The 20,674-nt window shown below is 43.6% G+C and overlaps 1 long non-coding RNA gene across 1 annotated transcript; it reads left to right on the top strand.

Annotated features, from left to right (window-relative positions):
* The first annotated feature begins 1,230 nt into the window (after positions 1-1,230).
* On the top strand, positions 1,231-16,016 carry LOC137340279 (uncharacterized). Its single transcript, XR_010966750.1, has 3 exons — positions 1,231-1,313; positions 2,464-2,763; positions 14,738-16,016. It is a non-coding gene; the product is annotated as an uncharacterized lncRNA (long non-coding RNA).
* The last annotated feature ends 4,658 nt before the right edge of the window (positions 16,017-20,674 follow it).

Below are 20,674 nucleotides of genomic sequence, written 5' to 3'. Positions count from 1 at the left end.
AAACTGAGCGTGGGTGAGTAAGTGCTGCTCAATCACTTTGCTGGTTATTGGGAGTAGGCTTTCAGTTTGGTTTTGTCCTTTTTGTCGACAGGACATACCTGGGCAATTTTGCACGTCGTTATACGTGCCTGTGTTGTAGCTGTACTGGGACAGCTTGGTGCACAATGAGGATAAAGAAAGGTGTAAGATTTTCACCCTCACCCATATATGAAAGATCCATCCAATAAATTGACACAAAATGCTGTAAATACACGGCATCTGAAATACAGTTTTGGGTGTGCCCCCACATCATTAGAGAAGTTTACTTAAACCACAAGATTTTTTTAAAAAACCCAGCAAGTAATAAAAATAAAAATAAAAAGAGGCAGTGGGTAATCAGGATTAAATTAGTCTTTTTTTTAAAAATGCAAATTTAACACATCTTAACTTTTTTGTTAGCATTAAATGGTGGGAATATAGTGGGTATAATTTCTGATGTGTGGTTATGCTGTGAAGTAAAATACCTCTGGGGAGGTGCCTTTTCGTTTTGGATATAGCCTGGGCTCTGAGATTTGGTCGGCAGTCAGTGGCTCAGTGTCTGCTGTGATAGCAAGCAAGCGTGGAAACCTGTTTTATTTCCCCATACATTTTGACAGCTTTTCAGCCAATTATACGTTTTAGCAACTCGTTCCAAGTATATGATGTTTCCATTTATCACACCACCTCCACTAAGCAAAAGTTCATTGGTAGAGACTTCAGTCAATGCCTCAGAGATTTTTTATATCAAGAAGCAACAATCCCATTAACCACACCTCCATTAATTGCTGTCAGCTGTGTAATTCCATCCAGCCATAGTTATAATAGGCTTGTTTCAACTGACACACTTTTTTTTAAAAAAAACACACTTGGAAAAAAAACACACATTTGATTTGAGGCTTGGCCCTTAACCATCTACAATAAAGAATTCTGGGAATTTCCATTATAATTCAGTGAAGGCGAGTGCTTTAATAGTCACCAATAAATTCACATCACCGAAAGTATCATGTACAAAAAGTGGCTTTTCTACATGCGTATGTTACCACGTTTACAGTGAGGAGAAAAACTGTACAAAGAAGTCAATCGCCACGGGCAAAACATAGAACGACTTCTTTTGTAAACACGGTCTCTGAGAGGCAGAGGAATTTGTTTACTGAGCAAACCTGGACTGTGTCCATTATTTCTTCCCTGTTCGAAATCCTTTCAAAAACAAAGGCCTTCATAGTGTTTCTCCAGCTACAAGAAAGAGTGTTTTTTAAGTGACAACTTTTAAAGTGGCAACAGTAGTCTGATTAGGGGTAAGTAAATTGTCCGAGCTTATGTTTTTTTTTGATTTTTCACAGGCAGTAATCAGTTTCTGGCAGCTGTTTTCAAATACAGAACTATATGTTACCAGTCATTCAATATTGAATACAGCTGCTGGTATGCTTGAGATCCCACTTTTGTAGTTGATTAAATCTGTAAATAACAATGCAATGACTAGCTTTCCCCTTCCTTCTCTTCTCTTTCCTCCCCCCCGCCCCCCCCCCCCCCCCCCCAACTCTTGCCAATAACAGGGTAGCAGCTGAAGCATTGAAACATTCTGGTTTTCTTCCCAGCTCTAGCTTCTTTAGCCGATAGTGATACATGTCAACAACAACTTGCATTTATATAGCACCTTTAACATAGTAAAGGCACTTTACAGGAGTGTTATCAAACAAAATTTGACACCAAGTCACATAAGGAGATATTAGGACAGGTGACCAAAAGCTTGGTCAAAGAGGTAGGTTTTAAGGAGCCTCTTAAAGGAGGAGAGGTTTAGGGAGGGAATTGCAGAGCTTAGGGCCTAGGCAGCGGAAGGCACGGCCGCCAATGGTGGAGCGATAACAATCGGGGATGCGCAAGAGGCCGGAATTGGAGGAGCACAGAGATCATGGAGGGTTGTAGGGCTGGAGGAGGTTACAGAGCGTCAGCAGAAAGATTTGGTCTCCTTGTGACACTTCCAGTAAATTTTGCAAATGAGTTTTCAAAGTTATCACTCTGTAGGCTATGAAAAACTGTTTTGAGATCCTAGGAAGGAATGAGCTAGAGTAGATGATATGTAATGATTGAATCAGAGGTTATGTAGTAGCAAGGAGCAGGGACGGGGTGAGGATGCTGGGAATGGAATAGGATATGGCGATACATGTCTCCAGTGAGAGAATTTGGGAAGAAGTTTACAAGAGTTCTTTCCAGAGACCATGAAGTGAGTGGAGTTTTTTTTGATTAGTTCCTGGAAAATAAGTAAATAGTCTTCCACTGCAGGTAGATAGATAAATAAATACCACAGTTACATTAAAAAGAAAGTTTGAATGAATAAAAGAATATATGAAGATTCCACTTTGCATTATTTAAAGTTTCATTTGTCACACATACAACTGCTAGAATATAATTTTTGTATATGGTAACCAAATTTTATTTTTCTTTCAGGAAATTTACTTCAGGGAAAAAAAGATGGTGACTTTCACTATGGTGAGGATTTTGGTTTTCAGTAATTTTGCATTGGCAGTAACGAAGATTACAAACAGAAGGTTCTGATGTGCCCTGTGAATGACAGCAAGACTGTCCCAATCATAAAACAAATCCGAGGAGTTGTATGCACAGGTACATGCTGGGAGCTGTAGCCTGCGAGGTTGAATCTCTTCAACTAACAATACTGCGTCAGGAAACCTGCCTGAACTGAAGGCTTCTCAAAAACGTGCAGGCCTCCAATTGAAAACATTGTTACAGGTAATTGGCAGAAATTGCTATTGTATTGTTTAATCATTGTTTTAAAAATTGTATTAATTTTTTGTACTTTTTAATACATAGAGTCTACAGCACAGAAACTGGCCATTCGGCCCAACTGGTCTATGTCGGCGTTTATGCTCCACACGAGCCAGTGTTTATGCTTAAACTGATACAAACCTTATTCTCAGTAGTAAGTGGTCAGCTCCGTGGACCAATAAAGGTAATGGTTGCACGGATTTTCAGAAAATAATTGCAGGAATTTGATGGGTTCAGCTTCTCCTTTCTTTCATTGGTAGATTTTGCTGATTGCTCATATTTAATTTGTTGTTTTAATAGTTTCTCATTGGAGGATTAGTTACTTGCTTTCCTCGTGTTTGATTTGTACACTCCCTACTTTTAACTTGTGATTTGTTACTGTTTCGTGAATGCAAAATTTGAGCCAGTCAGATGCAAGTTTGACAAATTTGCACATATGCAAGTGTGATGCCTTAAGTACGATGGATAAAATGCACACTGGATGCTACATCTTAAAAAGTCCTGTGGCTTTGTGTCTTCTGGGATATGGAATATGGTTGTGGTGGCTAGATGCTGAGAGAAAGCTGTGTCTAAGTTGGCCTGTCCCTTTAAGGCCACTGCGCAAGAGACTCCTATGCAGAAGTGGTTTAAATGGGTGCATCCTGAGGCAAATTACAGGCATCTGGGAAGTTTCTATAGATTGACAGCTCCTTGTCCATCCTCAGCTCCTGCTCTTTGGACAGAAGCCAGGTTGTCAAGATCAGAAACACCAGCCTAAAATGACTAGCTCTCTTTTTTTCTGTATTTTAAAGTTTTGTTTTTGCATCTGTAACAAGGTGTGATACCTTGAAGTGTGATGTCTGAAGAATGGCTGATCTGCACAAAACAAAGATTTTGTTCGGGAGCACGCCTTGGGGGCTGTGGGTTCGGAAGCACACATTGAACATGCACAAACAGCAACCACCTGCATCTACGGCATCTCTCCCTGCTGCAGTTGACCCTCGCTGCACACTGATATGCCACTTAACAAGAACATGCTGTGACTTGTAGCTCCTTTTAACTTGTGCATTGTTGTAGTTCATTTTCTCCAGGCAATTTCATTTATGATTTTTAAAATTATTATATGTTAAATTTATCTCCCAGCCACAAAGACTTTTTTGCTGTTTCCTCCAGGATCCTTTCAACACAAGCCCTTGATGAATTCCAGAACCCCTAAATGACGTAAGTTGCATGCAACTTCTAACCATGACCTAACCATATTGCACAATTAATCTGTGCAGTAAGTCACTCGGTAATTTTTAAGTAATTTATTTTCTTTTTGGCACTGTCATGCCTGCTCATCCTGAAGTGTTCTATAAACAAAATATGGAGGACTCTCAATGAATGTGGTACTTATGCAACTCTTGGACCTCGTGATACACTTGTGACATTGTTACCTGTGAGATTTGAGTCTTTTGTTTTTAAATAATATATTCGCTGAGGTTATAAAACCTGAGTAATTGAGCCAATGGACTGAATTTTAGGTATAAACTATAACTAATCTTTGTAAATTAGTGACTCACCTCCTGACTCCCCAAAGCCTTTCCACCATCTACAAGGCACAAGTCAGGAGTGTGATAGAATACTCTCCACTTGCTTGGATGAGTGCAGCTCCAACAACACTCAAGAAGCTCGACACCATCCAACATAAAGCAGCCCGCTTGATTGGCACCCCATCCACCACCCTAAACATTCACTCCCTTCACCACCGGCGCACAGTGGCTGCAGTGTGTACCATCCACAGGATGCACTGCAGCAACTCGCCAAGGCTTCTTCGACAGCACCTCACAAACCCGCGACCTCTACCACCTAGAAGGACAAGAGCAGCAGGTACATGGGAACACCACCACCTGCACATTCCCCTCCAAGTCACACACCATCCCGATTTGGAAATATATCGCCGATCCTTCATTGTCGCTGGGTCAAAATCCTGGAACTCACTAACAGCACTGTGGGAGAACCTTCACCACACGGACTGCAGCGGTTCAAGAAGGCGGCTCACCCGATCTTTTCATAGTCATAGAGCTTTGTTCTCTAGCTGTGCTCAGCAAAATATAATGTTTTCCCCACCTGAAGATGATGACACATACCGCTTATGTTGCCACGGGTACTGGTAGCTCTCTCTACCTTGCCTCAAGTGTCTTTGTCTGTGAGCTTAGACAGTGAGCGTCTGCAAACTATTTTACAATGGTGGGGAATTACTGAGCCTGATGCTGCCCTCACCTGATCTCCAACCCCCCCCATACTTTCCAGCAGGGGGTCACTGGACAACAATCAGGAACAGAAACCCCAATCAATTTTCTTGACTGAGATCACTGTAGACCAAGGATCAAGCTCGAGAGTTCTCTGATCCGAATGGCTCCCCAGCAGACCTTTTGTAGTGCCTTTACCTATTGAGCTCCCTAGAGGACTTCCAGCCATTTTGTGTAGCTTGACACCTCTTTGTGTCCTAGTCCTATTACATCATAATGTGGATTGATCGGCCTCTAACAATTGAGTAATCTGGCATTGTATTTGGGATATTCTTTACTAGTCTGTACATGAATACATGAAAACTGGAGCAACGACCTCAAAACAATCTCTTCATGTTGACCACACCTTGGGTTCATGTGGTTTAGCTTAGAATTCTCTGTCTTTTCAATTGACATGTAGTGGCTGGTGCAAATGAAAAATGTTTCTGCTTGTGGGGGAATCCAAAACCTAAGGGGTCATAAATATAAGGCAGTCACTAATAAATTCAATACGGAATTCAGGAGAAACTTATTTACCCAGAGATTGATTAGAATGTGGAATTTGCAAGAATTGGTTGAGGCGACTAGCATAGATGCATTTAAGGGGAAGCTAGATAAACACATGAGGGAGAAAGGAATAGAAGGTTATGCTGATAGGGATAGATGAAGTAGGGTCGGAGGAGGCTCGTGTGGAGCATAAACACTGGCATAGACCAGTTAGGTTGAATGGCCTGATTCTGTGCTGTAAATTCTATGTAAAATGTTTGCACATATATAACACTTTTTATCACGTCTCTGGCCATGATTAAAGTGAAATTTAAGAGAGGGGGGTACTCTTTCACCCACCAACAACACCTTTGAACTTGCCCATAACCTTTTTTATATTGTGAACTTGTGGCAATTTTGACTTTAACATTAATACAGCAAGCGTCATTATGGTGTTTCTTTTTCTTTAAAATTGTCTGAGGAAATCTGGATAGGGAACAGCAAAACATGTAGTTTGGAATTGAATGGGCAGGGATGGAGGGGGAGACAGATGGCCTCTAATATTCCATCATTATAGGGTCAGTGCAATGCCTGTTTGTGTCTACCTTTTGAAACATTAAATGCTATATCCTATAAACTGGTGTTGCATTCTCTCAATAGGAATCAATTTAAAGTCAAAACATATGTTGGAGGAAAAATTAAGCCTGTTGATAACTGAAGTTGGTCACAATTTCAATAAATTCAGTGACCTTTTCTACCTTGGGCTATTCAAGCTGACTGAGTCTCGTTGGCCTCTGGGCACTTGGCTCTCCACACAGTGCTGGGCTTCTCTGCACCACCATCAGGGCTTAGGCTCTAGGCCTCACTCTCTTTCCTTCACCACAGCTCTCTGCAGTCAGTCTCTCTGTCTCTGTCTCTCTCTGTCTGTCTCTTTGTCCCTTTCCCTCATTCGGATGTTCTCTTCACTCCATTGTATTCTTTGTCATTAAGTACTCCTTCTCTCCGTTCAGGTGTTTCTGCTGCCCTTTGTGCTTACATTCCTGCTCTTGATTTCCTTTGCCCAATACTTGCATTACAGCTGTTTCCATTCTGTACTTACTAATTCTCAAACTCCTGTCTCCCTGGTCCCCAGTTTTCATAGATGCTGGCTTTTCCCATCCTGAAAAACACATGTAGCTGCTGCTTGGAACCAGTGGAAAAACCACAACCTTTCAGATACATTGAGATACTTCGAGCTACAGTGACTGTTATGCATGCAATTGTGGAACCATTTTGTACACTGCAAGGTTCCCCAGAGCACAATGAGATGAATGCCCATTTAAACTTTTTTTTAATTGTTGCCAGGACAACTGTGCTGCTCTTCAAATATTGCCATGGGATTTTTAACATCTACTGCAACGGGCAGGATGGACCTCAGTTTAATATTTCAGCTGATGCATCTCTAACAATGCAGCATTACCTCAGTACTGCACAAGATTGACTCATTCTGGACATCTTTGTGTCATAGTTTCAACCAACCACCTTCAGCTTCAGTACTACCCACTGCCAAGCTCACGTGTATTATGGGATGGGCTTGTTGTGCCTAATAGCCTAATTTTTTTTAAAATCTTAATGCCGGTAAGGCTGCTGAACCGGTTTTAAGAATCTCCACTTCCTCCGTTTCCCCTTGTAATGTTTCAATCCTTCTCCCAGCTGACTTGAGACTGGCTGGAAGATGGCAGAGACTTCAGTGCTGAATTAATTTGTTGTGAAAGCATCACCCCCTCAGTCCCTTTCCGCAACGATCCCTCTCACATGCAGATTAACCAACTAACCGTGTGGAATTAGAATTCAGACCTGCCAACACAATATTTTTCCGATCCTTAAATCATGAAGTAATCCAACTTTAAACTCTGACTAATCCACGCATTCCTTTGCTGATGGAGATGGCTCTCCTAGGTACTTTTGGAATGCATTTTGATTGGTTGGGGCTGTTACTGCTGGAAGAATATAATGAGTAGGGGGAGGAATTCTGGAAGATGGCAAATCAACACGATTTTTAACCTCGATCTAAACATATCTGAGGCTGACACATGATTAATGCACAGGACACGTTGTTCCAGAACTCTCTTGATAGCCATGCAGGATTATAATGTGCTTCATTTTCTACATTAATTTAATCCTTAATGCAGCACTGCATGTGAAAAGAGCCAAGAACCTAAAGCTGGCTTTGCCTTGATCACACTTAAACCCAGGGTGATGACGGAGTAGGTGCTTGTCAAAGTACATGCATATTTAATATTGTGGCAAAGCTATCTGCAAACTGATGAGTGTAAAATTGCAATGGGTTTCTAATAATGATGTGTCAGTAAATCAGGCTTTTTTTTTCCTTTGAGGTTTGTGCTGCTGGCTGCTTGGACTGTAGCCATCCTTGCACTTTGTACCCTAAGTTATCGCACCAATTATGAAACACACAGGTTTGTACCTGCAGGAACAACTTGCCCTTAGATGGCGCCTTTTAATGTAGCCAAACATCCCAAGGTGCTTCACAAAAAGAGGGAGGGGAACGGACATCAAAGGGAGATGAGTGGGGAGAGATGATCGAAGGGCTCGGTTGAACAGAGGTTTTGTGATTTTTTTTTTTTGAAGGTGAGGCTGTAGAAAGATAGAACTTGCATTTACACAGCACCTAGCGGGCTCTTGGGATGTTCTCAAAGCGCTTTACAATCCATAGATCACTGGGCAAACAAGGCAGCCACAGCAAGGTTACATAAACAGCAAACTAATAAAGGTTCCATAGAAAGGTTACAACACAGAAGGAGGCTATTCGGCCCATCGAGTCCACGCTGAGAACTCCCTGCTCTTCGAACAGCAAATTTTAGAGGGGAGGACCATGATGGCTGAAGATGCAGGGGGGGTCGGGGGACTTATGATAACCCAAAACTCCAAAAAATGAAGGGTGTGAGCCGATTCAAAGTTGTACCCAGAGTGGGCAGCATAGTACAGCACCAGTGTGCAGTGTCTGTACCTGCAATTATTCACATCCTATGTTTTCAATTGTTACACTGACATTGGGAAAAGGGGAGGGTACCAAAATGGAGCTAGATGCTTCCTTTTCACTCCTCTCTCTCTCTCATACCCCACCCACCCCCTTCCCCCTGGAGTATAAAGGAGAGCCTGCCCTGTCTCCTGCCTGACATAACTTCTAGTGGTCATCTGCAAAGCATTACTGACAGGCACATGAAGCAGAAACACCTCAAATAGCGGGAAAGGAAACTACCTCTCCCTCCCTCCCTCCGTCTCTTCCCCCACCCCTCAAACCAACAACCTTCTGAACGCAGACAGTGCTTTTTCCCCCAACCCCGCTCCCTAAAGTTATGAAGCAAAAATAAAATGTTGGGTCTGGAGCAAAATTGCTCCAACACACTTTGAGTTAACCAAGCTGCACTCTTTGTACCTGCTTCTTAGTCAGATAGCTCGCAACATTATTACACACGCAAAAACTCAGCACAGAGGGAAAGATCCGAGGCGCGAGAGACAGATCTGGTACAGATAGCATTCACCTTCCCAACCGTTCGCTCTTGGTCCGTATTGACTCATCTTAGCCAGGACAATAGTGGGGGCACCACAATTTATTGTCTTTGAGTAGCAGCAGGCGTAGCTAAAAATTAGGTGCCAACCTGGTGAAGCTACGACTCAGGACTACATGCATGCTAAACAGCGGAAGCAACATGCTATAGACAGAGCTAAGCGATTCCACAACCAACGGATCAGATCAAAGCTCTGCAGTCCTGCCACATCCAGTCATGAATGATGGTGGACAGTTAAACAACTAACGGAAGGAGGAGGCTCTGTAAACATCCCCATCCTCAATGATGGCAGATCCAGCACGTGAGTGCAAAAGACAAGGCTGAAGCGTTTGCAACCATCTTCAGCCAAAAGTGCCGAGTGGATGATCCATCTCTGCCTCCTCCCGATATTCCCACCATCACAGAAGCCAGTCTTCAGCCAATTCGATTCACTCCACGTGATATCGAGAAACGGCTGAGTGCACTGGATACAGCAAAGGCTATGGGCCCCAACGACATCCCGGCTGTAGTGCTGAAGTCTTGTGCTCCAGAACTAGCTGCGCCTCTAGCCAAGCTGTTCCAGTACAGCTACAATACTGGCATCTATCCGACAATGTGGAAAATTGCCCAGGTATGTCCTGTCCACAAAAAGCAGGACAAATCCAATCCGGTCAATTACCGCCCCATCAGTCTGCTCTCAATCATCAGCAAAGTGATGGAAGGTGTCGTCGACAGTGCTATCAAGCAGCACTTACTCACCAATAACCTGCTCACCGATGCTCAGTTTGGGTTCTGCCAGGACCACTCGGCTCCAGACCTCAATACAGCCTTGGTCCAAACATGGACAAAAGAGCTGAATTCCAGAGGTGAGGTGAGAGTGACTGCCCTTGACATCAAGGCAGCATTTGACCGAGTGTGGCACCAAGGAGCCCTAGTAAAATTGAAGTCAATGGGAATCAGGGGGAAAACTCTCCAGTGGCTAGAGTCATATCTAGCACAAAGGAAGATGGTAGTGGTTGTTGGAGGCCAATCATTTCAGCCCCAGGACATTGCTGCAGGAGTTCCTCAGGGCATTATCCTAAGCCCAACCATCTTCAGCTGCTTCATCAATGACCTTCCCTCCATCATAAGGTCATAAATGGGGATGTTCGCTGATGATTGCACAGTGTTCAGTTCCATTCGTAACCCCTCAAATAATGAAGCAGTCCGTGCCTGCATGCAGCAAGACCTGGGCAACATCCAGGCTTGGGCTGATAAGTGGCAAGTAACATTCGTGCCAGGCAATGACCATCTCCAACAAGAGCGAGTCTAACCACCTCCCCTTGACATTCAACGGCATTACCATCGCCGAATCCCGCACCATCAACAACCTGGGGGTCACCATTGACCAGAAACTTAACTGGACCAGCCATATAAATATTGTGGCTACAAGAGCAGGTCAGAGGCTGGGTATACTGCGGCGAGTGACTCACCACCTGACTCCCTAAGGCCTTTCCACTATCTACAAGGCACAAGTCAGGAGTGTGATGGAATACTCTCCACTTGCCTGGATGAGTGGAGTTCCAACAACCCTCAAGAAGCTCAAAACCATCCAGGACAAAGTAACTCGCTTGATTGGCACCCCATCCACCACCCTAAACATTCACTCCCTTCACCACCGGCGCACAGTGGCTGCAGTGTGTACCATCCACAGGATGCACTGCAGCAACTCGCCAAGGCTTCTTCGACAGCACCTCCCAAACCCGTGAACTCTACCACCTAGAAGGACAAGAGCAGCAGGTACATGGGAACAACACCACCTGCACGTTCCCCTCCAAGTCACACACCATCCCGACTTGGAAATATATCGCCGTTCCTTCATCGTCGCTGGGTCAAAATCCTGGAACTCCCTTCCTAACAGCACTGTGGGAGAACCTTCACCACACGGACTGCAGCGGTTCAAGAAGGCGGCTCACCACCACCTTCTCAAGGGCAATTAGGGATGGGCAATAAATGCTGGCCTGGCTAGCGACGCCCACATCCCATGAACAAATAAAAAAAGAGAGGGAGGGAGAATTGGCCAGAGTTACTGCTCCTGATCACTATAAAGTGAGCCCTATGGAAATGCACGAGTGTTTGTTGCTGACACGTGGCTGTGGGTTTTCCTTCGCCGCAACATCCCAAATCGGACGGCTACAAACCCCCACCCCACAACCAGCAAATTGAATTTCCCTCCCTCCCCTACTGCAGGGAAGTAGGTCGCTAGACCCCAGACGGCATGTGAGTGACTGGGAGAGGCGGAGCCCAGAAACCCACTCCAATTTCCCTCCCTTCCATCGCTGGCACCAGGGAGACGGAGCTTGTCCCGGGGGCAGTGTTGGACAGCCTGCCGATGCTCCTTTTCGGAGGATGGGACACCTTTTCCTCTGGTCTGAAAACCTTTGTTAGGCCTTGGCTCATGGATTTTCTGCCCCCTTTAACCGATGGTGCCCTCTTTGTGGTGGCCCCTTTAATTTAAATTCACACTAGACTATTTTGTATGTAACGTGGATATCTACAGATTCTACTTGCACTTGCATAACTACCAGTGAAGATTTATTGTGTAATCCTTTTAAAATCTTACTCACGGGCAGGTTTAAAGCATCCCACGCTCTCACTGGTAGAAATGGACGGGCACTTTTTTTTTTCTGCAAGCTTCTGGATCTAAGTGGCTTCAATCCTATGAAGTACAGAACAGTCACAGCTGCTGCAGTTGTTACCCTATAATCTAGCAGGGAAATTTCACCTGAAGGAAGATAGATAAGCTGCATTAACATTTTGTGCGTGTGGATTTAAATTTTGGTATCAGTTTGGCTCAGTTGGTAGCACTCTCCGTGCTCTGAGTCTGAAGGTTGTGGGTTCAAGCCCCACTTCAGAGAGGGGAGGGCAAACAAGGCAAGGGAGTACACGATAAATGGGGGATACTGAGAGGTGTAGAGGAAGTGAGGGACCTTGGAGTACATGTGCACAGATTCCCTGAAGGTAGCAGGACAGGTAGGTAAGGTGGTTAAGAAGGCATATGGAATGCTTTCCTTTATTCGCTGAGGCATAGAATATAAAAGCAGGGATGTTACTGCTTTATAACTGTATAAAATACTAGTTAGGCCACAGCTTGAGTACTGCGCACAGTTCTGATCACCACATTACAGGAAGGATGTAATTGCACTAGAGAGGGTACAGAGGAGATTTACGAGGATGTTGCCAGGGCTGGAGAATTTTAGCTATGATGATAGATTGGATAGGCTGGGGTTGTTTTCCTTGGAACAGAGGAGGCTGAGGGGTGATTTGATTGAGGTGAACAAAATTATGAGGGGCCTAGACTAAAAAGTAGAGTGGATAGGAAGGACCTATTTCCCTTAGCGGAGGGGTCAATAACCAGAGGGCGTAAATTTAAAGTGATTGGTAGAAGGATTGGAGCGGAAATTAGGAAATATTTTTTCACCCAGAGGGTGGTGGGGGTCTGGAACTCACTGCCTGAGAGGGTGGTAGAGGCAGAAACCCTCAACTCATTTTTTAGAAAAAATACCTGGATGTGCACCTGAAGAGCCGTGACCTGCAGGGCTACGGACCAAGTGCGGGAAAGTGGGATTAGGCTGGGTGGCTCATTTCTCAGCCGGCGCGGACATGATGGGCCGAATGGCCTCCTTCTGTGCCATAAATTTTCTATGATTCTACGATTCAGCACTTGAGACTGTAAACTAGGCTGACACTCCAGCGCAGTACTGAGGGAGTGCTGAATTGTCACATCTCTTAACGTGTAAACCGAAGTCCTGTGGTTCAGGTGGACATTAAAGATGATGTAGCACATTTGGAGGGAGTTTTTCCCGTGTCCTGGCGAACATGCCTCCCTCAGCCAACACTACCAAAAAAAAATAAATGAACTGGTTATTCATTTCATTGCTATTTGCAGAATGGCTACCTTGTTGCTTGGATAACAACAGATGTGATTAATGCTGCAGCAATGCAGATCTCTCTGTATCAGTCTCCATTTGTACTCTGCCACCTGAATCTCAATCAGTCTACTTGTCACAGCTTGCTAAAATTGAAAGCATTCTCTGTACCCCAGGGAGGGGTTGAGAGACTCTGTCCAGCTTGGTAAGCAACAACGCCTAAAGGCAGTAGGTCCCAAGACAGTGTGAGGTGGACGCCACAATTCCCCAGGGAGCAGGACCAACAGTCTGTTCTGAAGTCTTCAAACACAATGCCACAAGATGTGTCCAGCTCTCCTGATGCTCAGCGAGGTTATCTAACCAGCAGCAGGAAGGTCCCAAGTTAAATATCCCTGCTGTGCCAAATTAGGAGAGAAACTGGTTGGTCTCTGTGCCGCTGAGTACGGGAGGGGGTGAAAAATCTCTTGGTCCCTTTCCTGGTAGCGACCCATGCATGACATCAGGTAAAGAGCTGTCAAATAGCCAACCAACTCTCACTGTCAATGGCAACTTGTGCTCGTGTAGTTATTTTCCAGAAAGCCTACACCTACAAGGAAGGGGCAAATTAATGTTCTTAGTAACCGGATTTGGTTAAGTGTATAGCTGTCAGCATCAAGCACTGTGGTTGTTTACTGAGCAGAATTTGCTGGTCAACTCATTCCACATTCTCACCAGAAACGGTCATAAACATGTGGTGTAAATTTAATTGACTGCTCTAAATGCAGTGTAAACAGTTTTTTTGGCATTTACTTTCCCCTCTAATTTTCAACCCATCTCCTCTGAAGGAGCTGACTCATGCTAGTTTACTATTCCACAGTCCTCTAGCATTTTGCCTAAGTGGCCTTTCTGTATTCTCGACCAGTGATTGTAGGTAGGCAGGTTCTTCAGAAAGTCGTGGGTTCAAACCCCACTCCAGGACTTGAGCACATCGTTTCCGCTGACACTCTAGTGCAGTGCCGAGAGAGTTCTGCACTGATCAGAGGTATCGTCTTTTGGACGAGACATTAGAACCAAGATCCTGTCTGCCCTCTCAGGTGGCCGTAAAAAATCAAATGGCACCATTTGAAGAAAAGCACGCTGTCCTGGCCAAAATCTATCCCTCAACCAACACCATCAAAACAGTTTAATTGGTAATTTATCTCATTGCTGTTTGTGGGACCTTGCTGTGTTCAAATTGACTGCTGCACTTCCCTATATTAAAATAGCAACTACACTTCAAAAGTGATTTTAAAAAAAAGCAAGCTTTTAATTAGAGGGTATCACGGTTGAATCCAATCTTTACCTCGTGCACTTTCCAGCAGAGGTCACAGGATCTCAATCAGGAGTGGGAATCTTGGCTAAATTTTCTTCCCTAAATAACTCAGTGGGACTGCGGCCAATTGTAGTGTCGCTAGTCAAATCAGCAAACTCAGTATCAACCAAAGATCAAATGGAGATCTGATCTGCACGACGTAGTACCAAACTTACTTTCTTAGCCATCGGGCAAGCTATTTATTTATCTTTAATAAAAAAAAAATGTCACCTATTGAGATCAAACTTAAGGAGCTTTAGCACAAAGTCTTAGGGTTTTTAAGTGAGTTGAGTTCCTTGAAGCAATATCTTTGTAATGTTGATTTAAAGAGTCATTGCTTCCCTCCAACTAAAACTAAAATATGGTCATAAATCTGAATGTCAAAACTGTTCTAACAGAAGCCTTATTTCCTTTGAGGATTACACTGCTGTCTGCTTTCACTGCTATCTGATGTTCCACTCACAATAAACCCTCCTTCAAGAATGAAGATTCAAAGCCGATTATTCTTTTGAAGTTTTCTTTTTTTAAGTCCGGCATCTACTGAAAGATTCCACCTCAGAACTTAAAGAAACTGGATGGCATAGTGGGTTAGGCACTGACCATTCACCTCTTAGACCTGGGTTTGAATGAACCTCAGGCAACTGTGATGAAAGTTCTAGTTGTAGTGGAAATGAGTTTGGGCAGTCTTTAACCCAGTTCCCAGTCGACTTGAGCCCACAGCCCAAAACCATCCTTATTGGCATTAAAGTGGCACAGAAGCCAAGAATGACTCAAATGGAAAATTGTTGCAGCAACACAGAATGGTGCGGTTCTGAGGCTAGAGACTAAAGCATATTGTTGGGGCAGAGAGGAGGAAGATTTACACTGCGTCTAACTGCGCTAGAGCTGTGACCTGACGTGGGAGTGTGCTTGATGCTGACAATGGGAGCTCGAAACAGAGAGTGTTCCATTTCCCTGTGACTTGCACACAAAATTCTCACAAAAAAAAGACAGCAATCTTGTTCTGAACAAAAAAAAACCTGTGGTGCAACACATTGCAAGCAAAGCCTCGTAACCTCAGACTTCATATCCACCTACGCTTCCAATTACTCGTATTGGTGGGGGAGTGGTATGACACTCAGAATGAAGAACAGTAGAGTCGGCTGCACACCATACTGCACCTCTTGTCCATGCCCATCTGTAGGATTTAAGTGGACAACCAGTTATAATGTTTGAATGCACCAGAGTGTAGTCAGTGCCTGTGGAACCATATTTCAACAAGGATTTAACATCTTCAGGAAAGCAGGGGAGATCATGAGAAAAAAAAAACAAGAAATTGTTTCTTGTTACATCAATGTAAAATGGTTACCAGAAATTTACAAACTTGTGCCTACGTTCATTAACAGCACATTACAAGATGGACATGTGGCATCAGTGCCCTTCAACATGATGGACTGGCTCCCAGTTGGGAAAACACCACGCGGAAGACCAAAGCTGAGATATTGGGACTATGTATGGGAAGACCCGAATGGAAAAGTGAAAATAGATGGATAGTGGCTAATGATAATTAATATTATCTCATGGTTTGGAAATCACTTTTGACTGTTTCACTGTCATCCATCACATCCACTGAAATCCAATTTGTTTGATGAAATGAAGAATGAATTAGCAATGGATTTGTATTGTAGCATTTTCTCTTCAAAATTAATAACATTCCTATTGATAAAAAAAATATTGTCAGGACCAAGTTTTAATTCAATAATTACAAATGCATTGACTAATCCAATTTGTTACCCCTTCAATGCCATTCTAGTGTATTCCAGTAATCATTATAATAGTTTTGATTTCAACAGGTGTAGGAATTATTCAATTTGCATTTCGATAGATTCTTCTCACACCAGAGTTCCATGCCTACAGAAAAAAGTCACATTTGTAAAGGATTAAAGACAAAAAGCTATTAGCTCTCACGAATGTTGCCTTTGATGTTGCTTGTGAAGTTCTACTTTACAAAGCTGTCCTCAGTCACAAACACCAGGTTCCTCAGTTTGGCTATCCCATCAATCTGCGCTGGGGGCAAATACTTGGTGAGAATGTTTGGGGCAGCTGGCAGAAGACTATCAATCTTCAAGAAAGCTTGACCCTACTTATTTTGGTGTTGTACAAGACCTATCTCTGCGTGTGGATGGGACAGTCTGGTTTGGGAAGCTGCAGAGAGCAAGAAAAATAAACCACCAGAACATTTGAAACCCATCAAATGAGAAAGAGGAAAAATAACTTTAAAGGAATTAAAAGGTCAACTGTTATTTTTTAAGAAGAAAAAAAAATCCATGAGTCCGGTTAGTGTATGTATATCTATTCACAGGCTCCTCTTTCTATTATCACCTTGAACACAGAGTAACATTAACAAGAACCTACTAAACCCTATAATCCCAAAGTGTTCCATCACCACACTTGATGAAACGGAGGACGTCTGACAAAGCCATAAAACAAAACAGGATGGCCAATCAAAATTGAACAGGCTTCAACATGACCAATTGCCCAACGCACTAAATTATTTCTCTTTGATCTGAGTATGCCTCATTTCAAAGCAGATGCTTTACCATGAAACCTTTTAACTTTACCTAAGGGAAAGCAGTTGATGGCCATGCCATTAATATTCTAGCATTGCTTACTTCTGTATGCAATATGTCACCTCATCTTCCTCCAGATGCCAATATTGCACCAATGAAGCTAAAAGAGAAATATCCTACATTAAGGTCACTACATGTATGAATTAGTTACATCAGAAACTTCCCCAGCTATTTTCCTGGCTTCAAAGACATCTTAAACTTTACATATATTTATCCAACTCTAATCTAACTCATTGCTATTACCTCAGAACTGTGGAACTTCATACCTGTCTCACCCTTCACTTTCTACTAAAGTTTGCAGGCTTTAAACTCCCTCTCTTGGTGACTCCTAATCAATTGATTTGTCTTCTTTCCAACTCTTTCTGTTTTGGTGGTGCACATGCCAAAGGCCACGGCCTTTTACCTGGATAAGCAGCCTATTAGTCTTACTTGCCTTCCTTGCATGCCCAGATTATTCCAAGTAAATTGTAGCTTGATTCTGCTAACAAGCTGCATGTTTTTCAGGTCTGTCAAATTTCTGAGATACTTGCCTAAATGGGCTTCCAATTTTTTTTTAAAAAACATTTAGCTCATGAGCATATGTGCAGGATCAGGACTCTTAATTACACAGAGATTCAAAATATTGCAGAGAGAGAATGTTAACAACAAAATGCTTCTTAAAAATCCTTTTTTTTTTCTGGGGCAGGGTTTAATTTAGAACATTTCACTTTTTGATTTCCCTTGCACGTTTTTCTCTACACTGCCATGGCAATGCCAATCTCAAAAGGGCAACTCTATTTTCATCACCGACTATCCTTGCAGTGATTATGAGAGTGTAAAATGTTGTTCCAATTGCGCATAGTTTTATGCCGGACATTAGTGCAACATAGGAACCGAGAGAGAACTGCCCAAAACTCATTCCATGAGACACCCTTACAGTCAGTAGAGAGAGGAGATTCTCATATAGTCTGGGATGAACTGAATCCAATTCCCGAAGGTGAAAGAACAATATTCTAACTTGCAGCTCGGCCGCAGTTCTCTACATCCCTTTCATTCTAAAGTTGTTTTGTTTCATTTCTCCTCCATTTTGGAAATTGAGAGAGTGTGACGGTGGAAAGGCGGCCACAAAACCACACTTCCTGTGCAGTGCAGGCGGGGCTGAGCCGGTCACAACTGCTACTGCTTTCAGCCTGCTGCTGCTTATAAAGAATAAAATGGAGCCTTGCAGCACAGTACCCGGAGGTGGAGTGATACAAGTTCACTCCACAACCCAGCAAGTTCATCCCATCCCACAATTGGACAGAATCAGACCCTTCTTTTCAAGGGCCTGACTGAAAGTGCCAACGGGGGAACTGACTGATTCTGTTGTAAAGGTGTGAATTCAACAAGTTGATAGGATAGGAACATCATTAAAGGATCCAAACACCAGTATCTAGGGTTTCCAGATAAAGAGAGAAAGACTTGAATTTATATATCGCCTTTCACAGCCTCAGGACGTCCCAAAATGCTTCACAGTCAGTGAAGTACCTTTGAAGTGTAGTCACTATTGTAATGTAGGAAATGTGGCAGCCAATTAGAGCACAGCAAGATCCCGCAAACAGCAAGGTAATAATGACCAGATAATCTATTTTAGTAATGTTGGGAGAAATATTGGTCAGGACAGTGGAGAGAACGCCCCAGCTCTTCTTCGAAATAGTGCCATGGGATCTTTAACATCCACCTGAGAGGGCAGATGGGGCTTCGGTTTAATGCCTCACCCAAAAGACAGCACCACCGACAGTGCAGCACTCCCTCAGTACGGCACTGAAGTATCAGCCTAGGTTATGTGCTCAAGTCTCTTGATGTTGTTTATTAATGTGCAGACATAGCTGTGTATCCACCCTCGCACCTACTGAAATTCTCCCACTTGTTACATGATTAGCTTGAAACTTAGCTCTTTGAGTGTTTACAAGCTCTACCTCAACCTTTCACTCGACTTCTAGTCAGAACTTTGATGCGATTCCCCCTGTTCGGCAGCTTCCTCAGAAGGGCTCCAGACCTCCGTCTCCCTGTTGGGGATTTCCTGCCAGTCTACAACACTAACCTAGTTCTGTCAAAACTGATGTATTTGCTTCTCTAACCTGCAACTGTTTGTGAGTTATTGTACTTGACCTGGAAGGCTGCCTTCCTAGTTACTGGCAAGTCTGCAGACTCCAACCTCTATTCATAGATTGTCTGTTTACAATCGGCTGCAGGGTTGTTAAAGGAGACGTACCCTCATCTCTCCAATGGGTCATTTAAAAAAAAAATGGATATTACTTTTGTTGTTGTTGCTCTTGTGATGCACTGGCCAGACCAGAACTGAATCATATAAGCTAGGAAGGCCCCAGGTTCAGATCCTGCTCTCTTCTGAGTCAGCTGATGTTACAATTGACCTCTATCTCTGGACCGGGGAAGGGAAAAATCAGCCTGGGTTGCTGGTTATGACCGCTCTCCGTGATTCATGCTGGAAACTCCGTGCATGTGGACATCGGGTGAGGACAGACCTGGGCTAGCCTGGAATGACTGCAGGGTGGAATAGCCTGCTAGCACTTATAACAGCCTCCCCCCCCCCCTTTACTGTGTTTGTTGAAAAGAAAAAGGGCTCCGTCCTTACCCATCGGCACCAAGTTCAAATTCCCCAGTGCTTTCAGTAACTGCCCTAAACCCTGGAATTCCCTCCCTAAACCTCTCCGCCTCTCTACCTCTCTCTCCTCATTTAAGACGCTCCTTAAAACCTACCTCTTTGACCAAGGTTTTGGCTACCTGTCGTAATATCTCTTTAAGTGGCTCCTTTGCTCCTGTGAAGTGCCTTGGGATGTTTTACTATGTTAAAGGTGCTATATAAATACAAGTAGTTGCTGTTGTTGCCAGCTTCAATCTGGTGAGGTCCCTGTGCTTATTGCAAACACTTAGTGCTCCACCTGCAAGTCATGTATCTGAGCATTTTAGCAGTTAAATTGATGCACTGCAATAAGAATTTTCTCAAAATGAAGTAATCATTGTCAGTAAGTGAGAGATAAAAGTAACATTCAGAAATGGCTTCTCATCAACCAGAATTTAACAGCATTCAGGAAGCATCTGAACATAGAATGAATTTTAACTATTCTTTTACAACAACTTGTATTTATACAGTGCCTTTAACATAGTAAAAATGCCTCAAGGTGCTTCACAGGAGCGTTATCAGACAAATTTGACACCGAGCCACATAAGGCGATATTAGGACAGGTGACCAAAAGCTTGGTCAAAGGAGTGGGTTTTAAGGAGTGACTTAAATGAGGAGAGGTAGAGAGCGGTGAGGTTTAGGGAGGGAATTCCAGAGCTTCGGTCTTCCCAATATTTAATTGGAGGAAATTTCTACTCATCCAATACTGGATGTCAGACAAGCAGCGTGACAAATCGGAGGCAGTGGAAGGGCCATGGGAGATGGTGATGGGGTGGTGGTGTCGTCAGTGTACATGTGGAGCCTTGAAGTGTTTTCGAATGATGTCGCCAAGTGGCAGCATGTAGATGAGAAATAGGAGTTGATCCCAGCTGAGGCAAAAGTAGGGACCCGACAACAGGCCTCAAAGTCCGAGATAGCTAGCGGAAAATCATCCAAGTTCCCTGCTCCCAACTGCTAGCCAGCGACCCTTAGTGGAAAGTGCGTGGGTGCAGATGTCAGGGCAGTTCAGGATCGGGCACGGATGCGAGATATCCCAAGATCGACCAGTCAGCTGATGCTCACACGTGAAGAGTGGCTACGTGG

Source organism: Heptranchias perlo, chromosome 21 (assembly GCF_035084215.1).
Source record: "Heptranchias perlo isolate sHepPer1 chromosome 21, sHepPer1.hap1, whole genome shotgun sequence".
Lineage (NCBI taxonomy): Eukaryota > Metazoa > Chordata > Chondrichthyes > Hexanchiformes > Hexanchidae > Heptranchias > Heptranchias perlo.
The sequence above is the reverse complement of the archived record's forward strand: the minus strand, read 5'-3'. Positions and strand labels throughout refer to the sequence as shown.